We start from the raw sequence: 18,858 nt of genomic DNA on the forward strand, positions 1-18,858 counted from the left end.
TCTTCTACATGTTGTGTTTACACTCATCTCTTCTACATGTTGTGTTTACACTCATCTCTTCTACATGTTGTGTTTACACTCCGCTCTTCTACATGTTGTGTTTACACTCGGCTCTTCTACATGTTGTGTTTACACTCCGCTCTTCTACATGTTGTGTTTACACTCCGCTCTTCTACATGTTGTGTTTACACTCCGCTCTTCTACATGTTGTGTTTACACTCGGCTCTTCTACATGTTGTGTTTACACTCCGCTCTTCTACATGTTGTGTTTACACTCGGCTCTTCTACATGTTGTGTTTACACTCCGCTCTTCTACATGTTGTGTTTACACTCATCTCTTCTACATGTTGTGTTTACACTCGGCTCTTCTACATGTCGTGTTTACACTCGGCTCTTCTACATGTTGTGTTTACACTCGGCTCTTCTACATGTCGTGTTTACACTCGGCTCTTCTACATGTTGTGTTTACACTCCGCTCTTCTACTTGTTGTGTTTACACTCGGCTCTTCTACATGTTGTGTTTACACTCCGCTCTTCTACATGTTGTGTTTACACTCATCTCTTCTACATGTTGTGTTTACACTCATCTCTTTTACATGTTGTGTTTACACTCATCTCTTCTACATGTTGTGTTTACACTCCGCTCTTCTACATGTTGTGTTTACACTCCGCTCTTCTACATGTTGTGTTTACACTCGGCTCGTCTACATGTTGTGTTTACACTCGGCTCTTCTACATGTTGTGTTTACACTCGGCTCTTCTACATGTTGTGTTTACACTCCGCTCTTCTACATGTTGTGTTTACACTCCGCTCTTCTACATGTTGTGTTTACACTCGGCTCGTCTACATGTTGTGTTTACACTCGGCTCTTCTACATGTCGTGTTTACACTCGGCTCTTCTACATGTTGTGTTTACACTCGGCTCTTTTACATGTTGTGTTTACACTCGGCTCTTCTACATGTTGTGTTTACACTCATCTCTTCTACATGTTGTGTTTACACTCATCTCTTCTACATGTTGTGTTTACACTCCGCTCTTCTACATGTTGTGTTTACACTCGGCTCTTCTACATGTTGTGTTTACACTCCGCTCTTCTACATGTTGTGTTTACACTCCGCTCTTCTACATGTTGTGTTTACACTCCGCTCTTCTACATGTTGTGTTTACACTCATCTCTTTTACATGTTTGTTTACACTCCGCTCTTCTACATGTTGTGTTTACACTCATCTCTTCTACATGTTGTGTTTACACTCGGCTCTTCTACATGTTGTGTTTACACTCATCTCTTCTACATGTTGTGTTTACACTCGGCTCTTCTACATGTTGTGTTTACACTCATCTCTTCTACATGTTGTGTTTACACTCGGCTCTTGCACATCCGCCCTGAGCAGTGTTGGTTTCCATCCATCTGCTATAGACATGATGCTATTCTGGGAAGTCGTCTCTGTGGCGGTGTAGAGGTGCGTGCACTATATGGCGGTGACATGTGTAACCTGGTATTGGTAAACACTAGGAGGATGTTACACCGGAGGGGGGGGCTGTCTCGTGTTAAAGTGCAATAATCAGAAGTGAGAAATGGGCAGCAGAGCATGGAGCAGGGAGCACGTGGCACCGCTGCCTGCTGCCTGATCATGTGACCGGTACCAGAGGACATCAACATTACTGCGATCAACAGGTAAGAGCGCATTGTCCTGTACATAATGTACAACCCGCTCAGCTCCTCCTGCTCTATAACATGCTGCCTGCAGATAGGACACTATGTACAATCTGCTCAGCTTCTCCTGCTCTATAACATGCTGCCTGCAGATAGGACACTATGTACAATCTGCTCAGCTCCTCCTGCTCTATAACATGCTGCCTGCAGATAGGACACTATGTACAATCTGTTCAGCTCCCCCTGCTCTATAACATGCTGCCTGCAGATATGACACTATGTACAATCTGCTCAGCTCCTCCTGCTCTATAACATGCTGCCTGCAGATAGGACACTATGTACAATCTGCTCAGCTTCTCCTGCTCTATAACATGCTGCCTGCAGATAGGACACTATGTACAATCTGCTCAGCTCCTCCTGCTCTATAACATGCTGCCTGCAGATAGGACACCATGTACAATCTGCTCAGCTCCTCCTGCTCTATAACATGCTGCCTGCATATAGGACACTATGTACAATGTGCTCAGCTCCTCCTGCTCTATAACATGCTTCCTGCAGATAGGACACTATATACTGACTGCTCAGCTCCTCCTGCTCTATAACATGCTGCCTGCAGATAGGACACTATGTACAATCTGCTCAGCTCCTCCTGCTCTATAACATGCTTCCTGCAGATAGGACACTATATACAATGTGCTCAGCTCCTCCTGCTCTATAACATGCTGCCTGCAGATAGGACACCATGTACAATCTGCTCAGCTCCTCCTGCTCTATAACATGCTGCCTGCATATAGGACACTATGTACAATGTGCTCAGCTCCTCCTGCTCTATAACATGCTGCCTGCAGATAGGACACTATGTACAATGTGCTCAGCTCCTCCTGCTCTATAACATGCTGCCTGCATATAGGACACTATGTACAATGTGCTCAGCTCCTCCTGCTCTATAACATGCTTCCTGCAGATAGGACACTATATACTGACTGCTCAGCTCCTCCTGCTCTATAACATGCTGCCTGCAGATAGGACACTATGTACAATCTGCTCAGCTCCTCCTTCTCTATAACATGCTGCCTGCATGGCAGGACAATGGGGCAGATTTACTTACCCGGTCCGTTCGCGATCCAGCGGTGCGTTCTCTGCGCTGGATTCGGGTCCGGCCGGGATTCATCAAGGTAGTTCCTCCGCCGTCCACCAGGTGGCGCTGCTGTGCTGAAAAGCATCTGAATGCGCTGGAGTTCACCGGGCCGGACCAAGTGAAGGTAAGCGTGTCCCAAGCGACACATTTCTTTTTTTAAATGCGGCGGTTTTTCCGAATCCGTTGGGTTTTCGCTCGGCCACGCCCCCCGATTTCCGTCGTGTGCATGCCAGCGCCGATGCACCACAATCCGATCGTGTGCACCAAAATCCCGGGGCAATTCAGGGGAAATCGCCGCAAATCGGAAATATTCGGGTAACACGTCGCCCTTAGTAAATGACCTCCAATATGTACAATCTGCTCAGCTCCTCCTGTTCTATAACATGCTGCCTGCAGATAGGACACTATGTACAATCTGTTCAGCTCCTCCTCTATAACATGCTGCCTGCAGATAGGACACCATGTACAATCTGCTCAGCTCCTCCTGCTCTATAACATGCTGCCTGCAGATAGGACACTATGTACAATCTGTTCAGCTCCTCCTGCTCTATAACATGCTGCCTGCAGATAGGACACTATGTACAATCTGCTCAGCTCCTCCTGCTCTATAACATGCTGCCTGCAGATAGGACACTATGTACAATCTGCTCAGCTCATCATGCTTTATAACATGCTGCCTGCAGATAGGACACTATGTACAATCTGCTCTGCTCGTCCTGCTCTATAACATGCTGCCTGCAGATAGGACACAATGTACAATCTGCTCAGCTCCTCCTGCTCTATAACATGCTGCCTGCAGATAGGACACTATGTTAATCTGTTCAGCTCCTCCTCTATAACATGCTGCCTGCAGATAGGACACTATGTACAAGCTTCTCAGCTCCTTCTGCTCTATAACATGCTGCCTGCATATAGGACACTATGTACAATCTGCTCAGCTCCTCCTGCTCTATAACATGCTGCCTGCATATAGGACACTATGTACAATCTGTTCAGCTCCTCCTCTATAACATGCTGCCTGCAGATAGGACACTATGTACAAGCTGCTCAGCTCCTCATGTTCTATAACATGCTGCCTGCAGATAGGACACTATGTACAATCTGTTCAGCTCCTCCTCTATAACATGCTGCCTGCAGATAGGACACTATGTACAAGCTGCTCAGCTCCTCCTGCTCTATAACATGCTGCCTGCATATAGGACACTATGTACAATCTGCTGAGCTCCTTCTGCTCTATAACATGCTGTCTGCAGATAGGACACTATGTACAACCTGCTCAGCTCCTCCTGCTCTATAACATGCTGCCTGCAGATAGGACACTATGTACAATCTGCTCAGCTTCTCCTGTTCTATAACATGCTGCCTGCATATAGGACACTATGTACAACCTGCTCAGCTCCTCCTGCTCTATAACATGCTGTCTGCAGATAGGACACTATGTACAACCTGCTCAGCTCCTCCTGCTCTATAACATGCTGTCTGCAGATAGGACACTATGTACAATCTGCTCAGCTCCTCCTCTATAACATGCTGCCTGCAGATAGGACACTATATATAATCTGCTCAGCTCCTCCTGTTCTATAACATGCTGCCTGCAGATAGGACACTATGTACAATCTGTTCAGCTCCTCCTCTATAACATGCTGCCTGCAGATAGGACACTATGTACAATCTGCTCATCTCCTCCTGCTCTATAACATGCTGCCTGCAGATAGGACACTATGTATAATCTGCTCAGCTCCTCCTGCTCTATAACATGCTGCCTGCATATAGGACACTATGTACAATCTGCTCAGCTCCTTCTGCTCTATAACATGCTGCCTGCAGATATGACACTATGTACAACCTGCTCAGCTCCTCCTTCTCTATAACATTCTACCTGCAGATAGGACACTATGTACAATCTGTTCAGCTCCTCCTGTATAGCATGCTGCCTGCAGATAGGACACTATGTACAAGCTGCTCAGCTCCTCCTGCTCTATAACATGCTGCCTGCAGATAGGGCACTATGTATAATCTGTTTAGCTCCTCCTGCTCTATAACATGCTGCCTGCAGATAGGACACTATGTACAATCTGCTCATCTCCTCCTGCTCTATAACATGCTGCCTGCAGATAGGACACTATGTATAATCTGCTCAGCTCCTCCTGCTCTATAACATGCTGCCTGCATATATGACACTATATATAATCTGCTCAGCTCCTCCTGTTCTATAACATGCTGCCTGCAGATAGGACACTATGTACAATCTGCTCAGCTCCTCCTTCTCTATAACATTCTACCTGCAGATAGGACACTATGTACAATCTGTTCAGCTCCTCCTGTATAACATGCTGCCTGCAGATAGGACACTATGTACAAGCTGCTCAGCTCCTCCTGCTCTATAACATGCTGCCTGCAGATAGGACACTATGTATAATCTGCTCAGCTCCTCCTGCTCTATAACATGCTGTCTGCAGATAGGACACTATGTACAATCTGCTCAGCTCCTCCTCTATAACATGCTGCCTGCAGATAGGACACTATATATAATCTGCTCAGCTCCTCCTGTTCTATAACATGCTGCCTGCAGATAGGACACTATGTACAATCTGTTCAGCTCCTCCTCTATAACATGCTGCCTGCAGATAGGACACTATGTACAATCTGCTCATCTCCTCCTGCTCTATAACATGCTGCCTGCAGATAGGACACTATGTATAATCTGCTCAGCTCCTCCTGCTCTATAACATGCTGCCTGCATATAGGACACTATGTACAATCTGCTCAGCTCCTTCTGCTCTATAACATGCTGCCTGCAGATATGACACTATGTACAACCTGCTCAGCTCCTCCTTCTCTATAACATTCTACCTGCAGATAGGACACTATGTACAATCTGTTCAGCTCCTCCTGTTCTATAACATGCTGCCTGCAGATAGGACACTATGTACAATCTGCTCAGCTCCTCCTTCTCTATAACATGCTGTCTGCAGATAGGACACTATGTACAATCTGCTCAGCTCCTCCTGCTCTATAACATGCTGCCTGCAGATAGGACACTATGTACAACCTGCTCAGCTCCTCCTGCTCTATAACATGCTGCCTGCAGATTGGACACTATGTACAACCTGCTCAGCTCCTCCTGCTCTATAACATGCTGCCTGCAGATAGGACACTATGTACAACCTGCTCAGCTCCTCCTTCTCTATAACATGCTACCTGCAGATAGGACACTATGTACAACCTGCTCAGCTCCTCCTGCTCTATAACATGCTGCCTGCAGATAGGACACTATGTACAATCTGCTCAGCTCCTCCTGCTCTATAACATGCTGTCTGCAGATAGGACACTATGTACAATCTGCTCAGCTACTCCTGCTCTACAACATGCTGCCTGCAGATAGGCCACTATGTATAATATGCTCAGCTCCTCCTGCTCTATAACATGCTGCCTGCAGATAGGACACTATGTACAACCTGCTCAGCTCCTCCTGCTCTATAACATGCTGCCTGCAGATAGGACACTACGTACAATCTGCTCAGCTCCTCCTGCTCTATAACATGCTGCCTGCAGATAGGACACTATGTACAACCTGCTCAGCTCCTCCTCCTCTATAACATGCTGCCTGCAGATAGGACACTATGTACAATGTGATCAGCTCCTCCTGCAGGTAACAAGTTGAGTTCCACTTTCCTGTAACTTGTAAGGTTTCTGTCTGTGTATTGTGTCTCTTGTTTCAGTTGAGGAGGTTTCCTGTAACTCTCTCAGTCCTTCCTCAGGTCCATGTATTGTATCTATCTATCTCTATCTATCTCTATGTATGTATCTCTATGTATCTCTATCTATCTCTATGTATGTATCTCTATGTACCTCTATCTATCTCTATGTATGTATCTCTATGTATCTATCTCTATGTACCTCTATCTATCTCTATGTATGTATCTCTATGTATCTCTATCTATCTCTATGTATGTATCTCTATGTACCTCTATCTATCTCTATCTATCTCTATGTGTCTCTATGTATGTATCCCTATGTATCTATCTCTATGTGTCTCCTTTCTCCTTGTGTCTGTGGCTGCAGGTGTGGAGAGGGTTAATCTTTATGATTTCTCTATATGATCCCTGCAGCCTCCGGGGGTCATTCTCTATTGTGTCTGTAGGACATTTAAATCTGACGACATCTCAGAACTTCCTCCAGCGACTCCGGGACCTTTAACTTCTCCATCACTGACCGGTAAGTGCCCCCCATGTGTCCTCCAGGGGTCTGTAACTGTATGTACATCATGCAGAGAGAGGGGTGGGGAATCTATTACTCTCTGTTATCAGCCACTACACCCCGGGGAGAGGAGACTGTACAGGGGGGATACAATCTATTACTCTCTGTTATCAGCCATTACACCCCGGGGAGAGGAGACTGTACAGGGGGGATACAATCTATTACTCTCTGTTATCAGCCATTACACCCCGGGGAGAGGAGACTGTACAGGGGGGGATACAATCTATTACTCTCTGTTATCAGCCATTACACCCCGGGGAGAGGAGACTGTACAGGGGGGGATACAATCTATTACTCTCTGTTATCAGCCATTACACCCCGGGGAGAGGAGACTGTACAGGGGGGATACAATCTATTACTCTCTGTTATCAGCCACTACACCCCGGGGAGAGGAGACTGTACAGGGGGGATACAATCTATTACTCTCTGTTATCAGCCATTACACCCCGGGGAGAGGAGACTGTACAGGAGGGGGGATACAATCTATTACTCTCTGTTATCAGCCATTACACCCCGGGGAGAGGAGACTGTACAGGGGGGGATACAATCTATTACTCTCTGTTATCAGCCATTACATCCCGGGGAGAGGAGACTGTACAGGGGGGATACAATCTATTACTCTCTGTTATCAGCCATTACACCCCGGGGAGAGGAGACTGTACAGGGGGGGATACAATCTATTACTCTCTGTTATCAGCCATTATATCCCGGGGAGAGGAGACTGTACAGGGGGGGATACAATATATTACTCTCTGTTATCAGCCATTACATCCCGGGGAGAGGAGACTGTACAGGGGGGATACAATCTATTACTCTCTGTTATCAGCCATTACACCCCGGGGAGAGGAGACTGTACAGGGGGGGATACAATCTATTACTCTCTGTTATCAGCCATTACACCCCGGGGAGAGGAGACTGTACAGGGGGGATACAATCTATTACTCTCTGTTATCAGCCATTACACCCCGGGGAGAGGAGACTGTACAGGGGGATACAATCTATTACTCTCTGTTATCAGCCATTACATCCCGGGGAGAGGAGACTGTACAGGGGGGATACAATCTATTACTCTCTGTTATCAGCCATTACACCCCGGGGAGAGGAGACTGTACAGGGGGGATACAATCTATTACTCTCTGTTATCAGCCATTACATCCCGGGGAGAGGAGACTGTACAGGGGGGGATACAATCTATTACTCTCTGTTATCAGCCATTACACCCCGGGGAGAGGAGACTGTACAGGGGAGGATACAATCTATTACTCTCTGTTATCAGCCATTACATCCCGGGGAGAGGAGACTGTACAGGGGGATACAATCTATTACTCTCTGTTATCAGCCATTATATCCCGGGGAGAGGAGACTGTACAGGGGGGGGATACAATCTATTACTCTCTGTTATCAGCCATTACATCCCGGGGAGAGGAGACTGTACAGGAGGGATACAATCTATTACTCTCTGTTATCAGCCATTACATCCCGGGGAGAGGAGACTGTACAGGGGGATACAATCTATTACTCTCTGTTATCAGCCATTACATCCCGGGGAGAGGAGACTGTACAGGGGGGGGGGTACAATCTATTACTCTCTGTTATCAGCCATTACACCCCGGGGAGAGGAGACTGTACAGGGGGATACAATCTATTACTCTCTGTTATCAGCCATTACATCCCGGGGAGAGGAGACTGTACAGGGGGGATACAATCTATTACTCTCTGTTATCAGCCATTACATCCCGGGGAGAGGAGACTGTACAGGGGGGGATACAATCTATTACTCTCTGTTATCAGCCATTACACCCCGGGGAGAGGAGACTGTACAGGGGGATACAATCTATTACTCTCTGTTATCAGCCATTACATCCCGGGGAGAGGAGACTGTACAGGGGGATACAATCTATTACTCTCTGTTATCAGCCATTACATCCCGGGGAGAGGAGACTGTACAGGGGGGATACAATCTATTACTCTCTGTTATCAGCCATTACATCCTGGGGAGAGGAGACTGTACAGGGGGATACAATCTATTACTCTCTGTTATCAGCCATTACATCCCGGGGAGAGGAGACTGTACAGGGGGGGGATACAATCTATTACTCTCTGTTATCAGCCATTACATCCCGGGGAGAGAAGACTGTACAGGGGGGGTACAATCTATTACTCTCTGTTATCAGCCATTACATCCCGGGGAGAGGAGACTGTACAGGGGGGTACAATCTATTACTCTCTGTTATCAGCCATTACATCCCGGGGAGAGAAGACTGTACAGGGGGGATACAATCTATTACTCTCTGTTATCAGCCATTACATCCCGGGGAGAGGAGACTGTACAGGGGGGGATACAATCTATTACTCTCTGTTATCAGCCATTACATCCCGGGGAGAGGAGACTGTACAGGGGGGATACAATCTATTACTCTCTGTTATCAGCCATTACATCCCGGGGAGAGGAGACTGTACAGGGGGGATACAATCTATTACTCTCTGTTATCAGCCATTACACCCCGGGGAGAGGAGACTGTACAGGGGGGGATACAATCTATTACTCTCTGTTATCAGCCATTACATCCCGGGGAGAGGAGACTGTACAGGGGTGATACAATCTATTACTCTCTGTTATCAGCCATTACATCCCGGGGAGAGGAGACTGTACAGGGGGATACAATCTATTACTCTCTGTTATCAGCCATTACATCCCGGGGAGAGGAGACTGTACAGGGGGATACAATCTATTACTCTCTGTTATCAGCCATTACATCCCGGGGAGAGGAGACTGTACAGGGGGGATACAATCTATTACTCTCTGTTATCAGCCATTACATCCTGGGGAGAGGAGACTGTACAGGGGGATACAATCTATTACTCTCTGTTATCAGCCATTACATCCCGGGGAGAGGAGACTGTACAGGAGGGGGATACAATCTATTACTCTCTGTTATCAGCCATTACACCCCGGGGAGAGGAGACTGTACAGGGGGATACAATCTATTACTCTCGGTTATCAGCCATTACACCCGGGGAGAGGAGACTATACAGGGGGGGGGATACAGTCTATTACTCTCTGTTATCAGCCATTACACCCTGGGGAGAGGAGACTGTACAGGGGGGGGGGGGATACAATCTATTACTCTCTGTTATCAGCCATTACATCCCGGGGAGAGGAGACTGTACAGGGGGATACAATCTATTACTCTCTATTATCAGCCATTACACCCCGGGGAGAGGAGACTGTACAGGAGGGGGATACAATCTATTACTCTCTGTTATCAGCCATTACACCCCGGGGAGAGGAGACTGTACAGGAGGATACAATCTATTACTCTCTGTTATCAGCCATTACATCCCGGGGAGAGGAGACTGTACAGGGGGATACAATCTATTACTCTCTGTTATCAGCCATTACACCCCGGGGAGAGGAGACTGTACAGGGGGGGGATACAATCTATTACTCTCTGTTATCAGCCATTACACCCCGGGGAGAGGAGACTGTACAGGGGGGGATACAATCTATTACTCTCTGTTATCAGCCATTACATCCCGGGGAGAGGAGACTGTACAGGGGGGGGATACAATCTATTACTCTCTGTTATCAGCCATTACATCCCGGGGAGAGGAGACTGTACAGGGGGGGATACAATCTATTACTCTCTGTTATCAGCCATTACATCCCGGGGAGAGGAGACTGTACAGGGGGGATACAATCTATTACTCTCTGTTATCAGCCATTACATCCCAGGGAGAGAAGACTGTACAGGGGGGATACAATCTATTACTCTCTGTTATCAGCCATTACATCCCGGGGAGAGGAGACTGTACAGGGGGATACAATCTATTACTCTCTGTTATCAGCCATTACATCCCGGGGAGAGGAGACTGTACAGGGGGGGATACAATCTATTACTCTCTGTTATCAGCCATTACATCCCGGGGAGAGGAGACTGTACAGGGGGATACAATCTATTACTCTCTGTTATCAGCCATTACACCCCGGGGAGAGGAGACTGTACAGGGGGGATACAATCTATTACTATCTGTTATCAGCCATTACACCCCGGGGAGAGGAGACTGTACAGGGGGGGGATACAATCTATTACTCTCTGTTATCAGCCATTACACCCCGGGGAGAGGAGACTGTACAGGGGGGATACAATCTATTACTCTCTGTTATCAGCCATTACATCCCGGGGAGAGGAGACTGTACAGGGGGGGGATACAATCTATTACTCTCTGTTATCAGCCATTACACCCCGGGGAGAGGAGACTGTACAGGGGGGGGATACAATCTATTACTCTCTGTTATCAGCCATTACATCCCGGGGAGAGGAGACTGTACAGGGGGGGGGGGGGATACAATCTATTACTCTCTGTTATCAGCCATTACATCCCGGGGAGAGGAGACTGTACAGGGGGATACAATCTATTACTCTCTGTTATCAGCCATTACACCCCGGGGAGAGGAGACTGTACAGGGGGGATACAATCTATTACTCTCTGTTATCAGCCATTACACCCCGGGGAGAGGAGACTGTACAGGGGGGATACAATCTATTACTCTCTGTTATCAGCTATTAAACCCCGGGGAGAGGAGACTGTACAGGAGGATACAATCTATTACTCTCTGTTATCAGCCATTACATCCCGGGGAGAGGAGACTGTACAGGGGGGGGATACAATCTATTACTCTCTGTTATCAGCCATTACACCCCGGGGAGAGGAGACTGTACAGGGGGGGATACAATCTATTACTCTCTGTTATCAGCCATTACATCCCGGGGAGAGGAGACTGTACAGGGGGGATACAATCTATTACTCTCTGTTATCAGCCATTACATCCCGGGGAGAGGAGACTGTACAGGGGGATACAATCTATTACTCTCTGTTATCAGCCATTACACCCCGGGGAGAGGAGACTGTACAGGGGGGGATACAATCTATTACTCTCTGTTATCAGCCATTACACCCCGGGGAGAGGAGACTGTACAGGGGGGATACAATCTATTACTCTCTGTTATCAGCTATTACATCCCGGGGAGAGGAGACTGTACAGAGGGGGATACAATCTATTACTCTCTGTTATCAGCCACTACACCCCGGGGAGAGGAGACTGTACAGGAGGGGGGATACAATCTATTACTCTCTGTTATCAGCCATTACATCCCGGGGAGAGGAGACTGTACAGGGGGGGATACAATCTATTACTCTCTGTTATCAGCCATTACACCCCGGGGAGAGGAGACTGTACAGGGGGGATACAATCTATTACTCTCTGTTATCAGCCATTATATCCCGGGGAGAGGAGACTGTACAGGGGGGGATACAATCTATTACTCTCTGTTATCAGCCATTACATCCCGGGGAGAGGAGACTGTACAGGGGGGGATACAATCTATTACTCTCTGTTATCAGCCATTACATCCCGGGGAGAGGAGACTGTACAGGGGGGATACAATCTATTACTCTCTGTTATCAGCCATTACATCCCGGGGAGAGGAGACTGTACAGGGGGGATACAATCTATTACTCTCTGTTATCAGCCATTACACCCCGGGGAGAGGAGACTGTACAGGGGGGGATACAATCTATTACTCTCTGTTATCAGCCATTACATCCTGGGGAGAGGAGACTGTACAGGGGGATACAATCTATTACTCTCTGTTATCAGCCATTACACCCCGGGGAGAGGAGACTGTACAGGGGGATACAATCTATTACTCTCTGTTATCAGCCATTACACCCCGGGGAGAGGAGACTGTACAGGGAGGATACAATCTATTACTCTCTGTTATCAGCCATTACATCCCGGGGAGAGGAGACTGTACAGGGGGGATACAATCTATTACTCTCTGTTATCAGCCATTACATCCCGGGGAGAGGAGACTGTACAGGGGGGATACAATCTATTACTCTCTGTTATCAGCCATTACATCCCGGGAGAGGAGACTGTACAGGGGGGGATACAATCTATTACTCTCTGTTATCAGCCATTACATCCCGGGGAGAGGAGACTGTACAGGAGGGATACAATCTATTACTCTCTGTTATCAGCCATTACATCCCGGGGAGAGGAGACTGTACAGGGGGATACAATCTATTACTCTCTGTTATCAGCCATTACATCCCGGGGAGAGGAGACTGTACAGGGGGGGGGGATACAATCTATTACTCTCTGTTATCAGCCATTACATCCCGGGGAGAGGAGACTGTACAGGGGGGATACAATCTATTACTCTCTGTTATCAGCCATTACACCCCGGGGAGAGGAGACTGTACAGGGGGGGATACAATCTTTTACTCTCTGTTATCAGCCATTACATCTCGGGGAGAGGAGACTGTACAGGGGGATACAATCTATTACTCTCTGTTATCAGCCATTACATCCCGGGGAGAGGAGACTGTACAGGGGGGGGTAACAATCTATTACTCTCTGTTATCAGCCATTACATCCCGGGGAGAGGAGACTTTACAGGGGGATACAATCTATTACTCTCTGTTATCAGCCATGTCCTTTCATACATGATTGGATGCACTGTGTGTGACTACAGGATGATTTATAGGGGTCATATACCTATTATTTACTTTCCCTGTCATAAATCGTTGCCTCCTGTGCTCACATGACCCTGGGCCATCGATACGTTGTGTTTGTGCTTCTTCTGCAGATCATTCATGGCCGCCATCATCCAGGTCGCTTTTTGGCCCCTACAGTTTGCAAGAAAGTGCTGCACGGCTCTGGGTGAGTGCAGGGGGCGGAGCATGACTCCGATTACAGTACAGCTCCGCCCCTCAGACTCTGAATCACAGATAACACAGGTTTTATTCACCCTTAGTAGACCCCAGACAGTACAATGCCCCCTTTATTGCCCAATATATGGTATAATATCCCCCTTATTGCCCCGCACATTCCCCCATTGGCCGCAGTGATTGGGAACTAGTAATGTGTCAGGTTGTGGAAGGCGCCGCTCATCCCTGCATTTTTGTCTTTCAGTTAATATGTTGTGTCTGACTCCAGACGAGGAAGAAGAAGGACGCAACGATCCGAGAGACAACTGCTGCATCCGATTCCTGAGCCTGTGCGGGGCCGGGGTGCCTACGGGCAGTCTGTACAGGGTCCAAGCACAGAACCAGGGCCCAGTCTGAGCCGCCAGCATTGATCTTCTCATGAAAAAAGTGGGGGGTTCACTTACTTTGGCGCAGTTCCACAATCCAGGTGACAAAGGAACACCAAATCGTACTGAACCGCCCCAATCTATGGGCAAAATGGCCCCAAATAACGATATAACGCCTGCACCCCGCCCCTTCCTTCAGATTTAACTCATTCATAAACAGACTACAAAATCCCATCGTTTTACTTGCCCCTTAATTCTACCTGGAAGATCCTGGGATGAAAACGAGTCTGTGGGGTCAGGGAGGGATTTTGGTGTCCAACCCCATCGTTACAATGTCCAAATGGTAATCTCCAGGGCAAAATCCCTAAAACTGCAATCTGTAGGGAAAAGTTATTCCAGCATTGTCATGGGGGGGAACATGCAGGTTCACATTAAAGGCGCCATAATAGTATTGTCTATAGGATTATAAGGGAAGGAGCTAGAGATGTCATATAGATATTGCTTAAAGGGGAAATCTTGACACCTTTACCGGCTCCAACTGTTTCAATCCTTAAATAAGCGCAGTTCCACTGATTCCAGCACAGTTGGAATTTTCTCTCTAGCCCCCACCGTTCCCGAGCAATCAGTGTTTAAATTTTGGGGGGAGGTGCCAGACTACCTGCCCCAGCCTAGGACTGCCCACCACACAGTGGCAAATTGGGTGTCTAAAATAATGACAAAAAGAGAAAAAGTTTTTTTTCAGCTCACCCATTTCTCGTAGCCACGTGTTGAGAGCCGGTGCTCGGACAAACTGAGCCGATTCAGAGGAAAAGTAGGTGAATCCAGCAACCAGGCAAAAAATATATTAAATCAGAAGTAGAAAACTTAGTTTTTATTTCATCCTTTTAAAAAAATAGGTTAAAAAGGTTCCATGATAGTGACAGAAACTGACGCGTTTCGAACTAAATGCTGTTCTTAATCATAGTCAACGCATCCCCAGACTATGGAAAAAGTTATATAGAGAAAGGGAAGGAAGTGGGCGGAAGAGGGAGGCGACAAAACATCACAAATTAAGTGCAGCCGAGTGGCAACAGGAAAACATCCAAAAACAGAGTAAAGAAAAGCGCGGTCACATGATGAGTAAATGTACATTACATCGTTCCTGGAGTTTACACCTAGTGGTATTCTAGTTTCCATGGTTAATATTCCCTATTTCGGAGAGCTTTGATCCAGTCCCCGCCTCTTTTAGGGCGATTAACCCGTTCTATGGGCACTACTGCTAGATCTGATAGAAAAAATAAAAGTACTGAGCAGGTAACTTTTTCCACTGATTACACCTGCCAATATAATCAAGTAACACATATAATAAAAAGACATCTTCCCATTTTATACCAGGATCCCATTTTAAACACAATATTAAAATCAGGACGCCGTTTTTCGGCTAGAAATTCCGCCACCCTTGGTGACGTTTTGTCTCCCAATTTATTTTCTTCTTCACATACGAATCCCACATGGTTAAAGGGGTTATCCGGGTTTTTTTTTATCCGGGTTAAAATTTTTTTTATGGCCGGGCTGGGGAGGGCTAGTTAAACATAATAAACATGTACTTACCTCCTCCGGCGCTGACCGATGTCCCGCGCCGTGGTCCCTTCGATCCGTGCCCCTGTTTGTTTACAGGGGCACGGAAGCCGCGCACAGGGAGCTTCCGGTCCACGTTGTGGACGGCTCCTCCCATCCGTCCCTATCTCTCAGCGTTGTAAGCGCTGGGAGATGGTGCGCATGGGAGCATCCGGCCGGCCGGAAGCTCCCTGTGCGCACTTGTAATGAAACCGGCGCACAGAGAAGACCGGCCGCGGCGCAGGACATCGGCAGCACCGGAGGAGGTAAGTACATGTTTATTGTGTTTAAATAGCCCTCCCCAGCCCGGACATAAGACATTTTTTAAACCAGGATAACCCCTTTAACCGGTTAAGGACCGGGCCCTTTCCCGTTTTTTTCATTTCCATTTTTCACTCCCCACCTTCAAAAATCTATAACTTTTTTATTTTTACACGTAAAGAGCTGTGTGATGGCTTGTTTTCTGCGTAACAAATTGCACTTCATAGTGATGGTATTAAATATTCCATGCCATGTACTCGGAAGCGGGAAAAAAATTCCAAATGCAATGAAAATGGTGAAAAACCACATTTGTGTCGTATTCTTGTGGGCTTGGATATTACAGCTTTCACTTCACGCCACAAATGACAGGTCTAATTTATTCTTTGGGTCACTACGATTACAGGGATACCAAATTTGTATAGGTTTTATAATGTTTTCATACATTTACAAAAATTAAAACCTCATGAACAATTTTTTTTTTTTATTTTGCCGTCTTCTTGTGCTTATAACTTTTTCATACTTTGGTGTATGGAGTTGAGGGTGATGTCATCTTTTGCGACTTTTGATGATGTTTTCAATGATATAATTTTTAGGACTGTACGACCTTTTGATCACTTTTTATAGAATTTTTAATTTTTTTTTAAATGGCAAAAAAGTGCCAGTTTTGACTTTGGACGTGATTTTCAGTTACGGGGTTAAATGCAGTGAAAAAACGTTATTATATTTTGATAGATCAGGCATTTTCGGACGCGGCGATACCTAATGTGTTTATGATTTTTACTGTTTATTTATATTTATATCAGTTCTAGGGAAAGGGGGGTGATTTGAATTTTTAGGTTTTTTTATTAAAATTTTTTTTAATTTTTATTTTTACTATTTTTCAGACTCCCTAGGGTACTTTAACCCTAGGTTGTCTGATCGATCCTACCATATACTGCCATACTACAGTATGGCAGTATATGGGGATTTTACTCCTCATACATTACAATGTGCTGACAGCACATTGTAATGAATGGGTTAACCCGAAGTAGCTTCGGGTCTTCGTGAGACCCGAAGCTACCATGGCAATGGATCGCCGCTCCCCGATGACGTCACGGGGAGCGGCGATCCTCGGAAAGATGGCGGCAGCTTTGCCGGCGGCGTTCTGCAAGAAAACACCCGCGATCGGTGCCGGCACCGATCGCGGGTGTTACCGGTAAGCCTTTGCTGCAATATGCAGCAGAGACTTACCGGCTATGGAGAGGGCTCAGCCCGCGAGCCCTCTCCATACATCGGAACGCGACCGCCGCCGTGAATACACGGCGGGCGGTCGTGAACCGGTTAAACAGTAAAGGTAGTTTCAAATGTGCTCAACCAAGATGTGGCACATGTAAATACGTCTCCAAAACCCAATTTGCACCGTCTATACAAAACAACACGAATTACAAAATAAACTCGTTTATAAATTGTAACTCTACCTATGTAGTGTATTCTATTATTTGTAATGAATGTTCGCTGCGATACATAGGGAGCACCAAACAGAGAATAGCAGAACATACATCAGGGGCTCGCTATGATCCATCCACCATGTAGGAAGCAATGTACATAACACCGCAGGGACTTACACAACGGAGACACTTCACATCTAGCAGTAGTGCCCATAGAACGGGTTAATCGCCCTAAAAGAGGCGGGGATTGGATCAAAGCTCTCCGAAATAGGGAATATTAACCATGAAAACTAGAATACCCCTAGGTGTAAACTCCAGGAACGATGTAATGTACATTTACTCATCATGTGACCGCGCTTTTCTTTACTCTGTTTTTGGATGTTTTCCTGTTGCCACTCGGCTGCACTTATATTGTCGGCTCCCTTTTCCGCCCACTTCCTTTCCTTTTTCCATATAACTTTTTCCATAGTCTGGAGATGTGTTGACTATGATTAAGAACAGCATTTAGTTCGAAACGCGTCAGTTTCTGTCATTACCATGGAACTTTTTTAACCTATTTATTAAAAGGATGACATAATGTCACTGATCGCTGGAGAACGGTAGGTGCTGGAGAAAAAATTCCAACCGCACCGGAATCCGTGGAGCGGCAGCTATTAAAGGAGGCAAATGGGCGGAGTTAAGGGGGAAGCTGAAATGATCCCTTTAATTTGTAATTTATGAAGGTCTCAGGATTAGTGAAGGGCAGTGGGATCCTTGCCGTGTCTGATCAATACTTTTCATCCTTTACTGCACTTTACCAAATCCGGGCACAACATTTGAAAATAGAATTTTGCGTCATTTTTGTATTTTAATAAATGAAAAAAAAGAAACAGCATAAATAGTTGATGTTCTAGTAGTGCCTCTTGTTCTCAGTGATGTCCTGTTCTGGTAGGTTGGTGTGTGCCATCAGATATTATACTCTGGAGCTTCACTCACTGTTCCGCTGCTCATTGCCTACTCCCGTTCTGCATTGTTCTTTGTTGCAGTGCATTCTGGGGGAGATGATATCAGTGCACAGGAGCGTGTACCAGCAGGGAGTGCCAGGTGATTATCACACAGGGATGTTATTACACTCCTGCACTTTGATTTCAGTGTAATTGTAATAAAATATTAGAAATCACTAATAATGGTCGGTTTTTATTGTGTTTTGTGCTGTTGTGGCTGTAATCATACCTTTTATACCTGTCCTCACACTGCTGTGCTCTGTGCTTTCCGCAGTCAGTGTTATGTATTGTCCCTGGAGAGATGTGTAATCAGACCTCACACTGCTGTGCTCTGTGCTCTCTGCAGCCAGTGTTATGTATTGTCCCTGGAGAGATGTGTAATCATACCTCACACTGCTGTGCTCTGTGCTCTCTGCAGCCAGTGTTATGTATT

At 46.4% G+C, this 18,858-nt stretch overlaps 1 long non-coding RNA gene across 1 annotated transcript; it reads left to right on the forward strand.

Annotated features, from left to right (window-relative positions):
• The first annotated feature begins 1,448 nt into the window (after window positions 1-1,448).
• Window positions 1,449-15,051, forward strand: LOC140112317 (uncharacterized). The gene is made up of 4 exons (XR_011852603.1): window positions 1,449-1,678; window positions 6,908-7,013; window positions 13,712-13,785; window positions 14,038-15,051. It is a non-coding gene; the product is annotated as an uncharacterized lncRNA (long non-coding RNA).
• The last annotated feature ends 3,807 nt before the right edge of the window (window positions 15,052-18,858 follow it).

The sequence above is a fragment of the Engystomops pustulosus genome, unplaced genomic scaffold (assembly GCF_040894005.1).
Source record: "Engystomops pustulosus unplaced genomic scaffold, aEngPut4.maternal MAT_SCAFFOLD_690, whole genome shotgun sequence".
Classification (NCBI taxonomy): domain Eukaryota; kingdom Metazoa; phylum Chordata; class Amphibia; order Anura; family Leptodactylidae; genus Engystomops; species Engystomops pustulosus.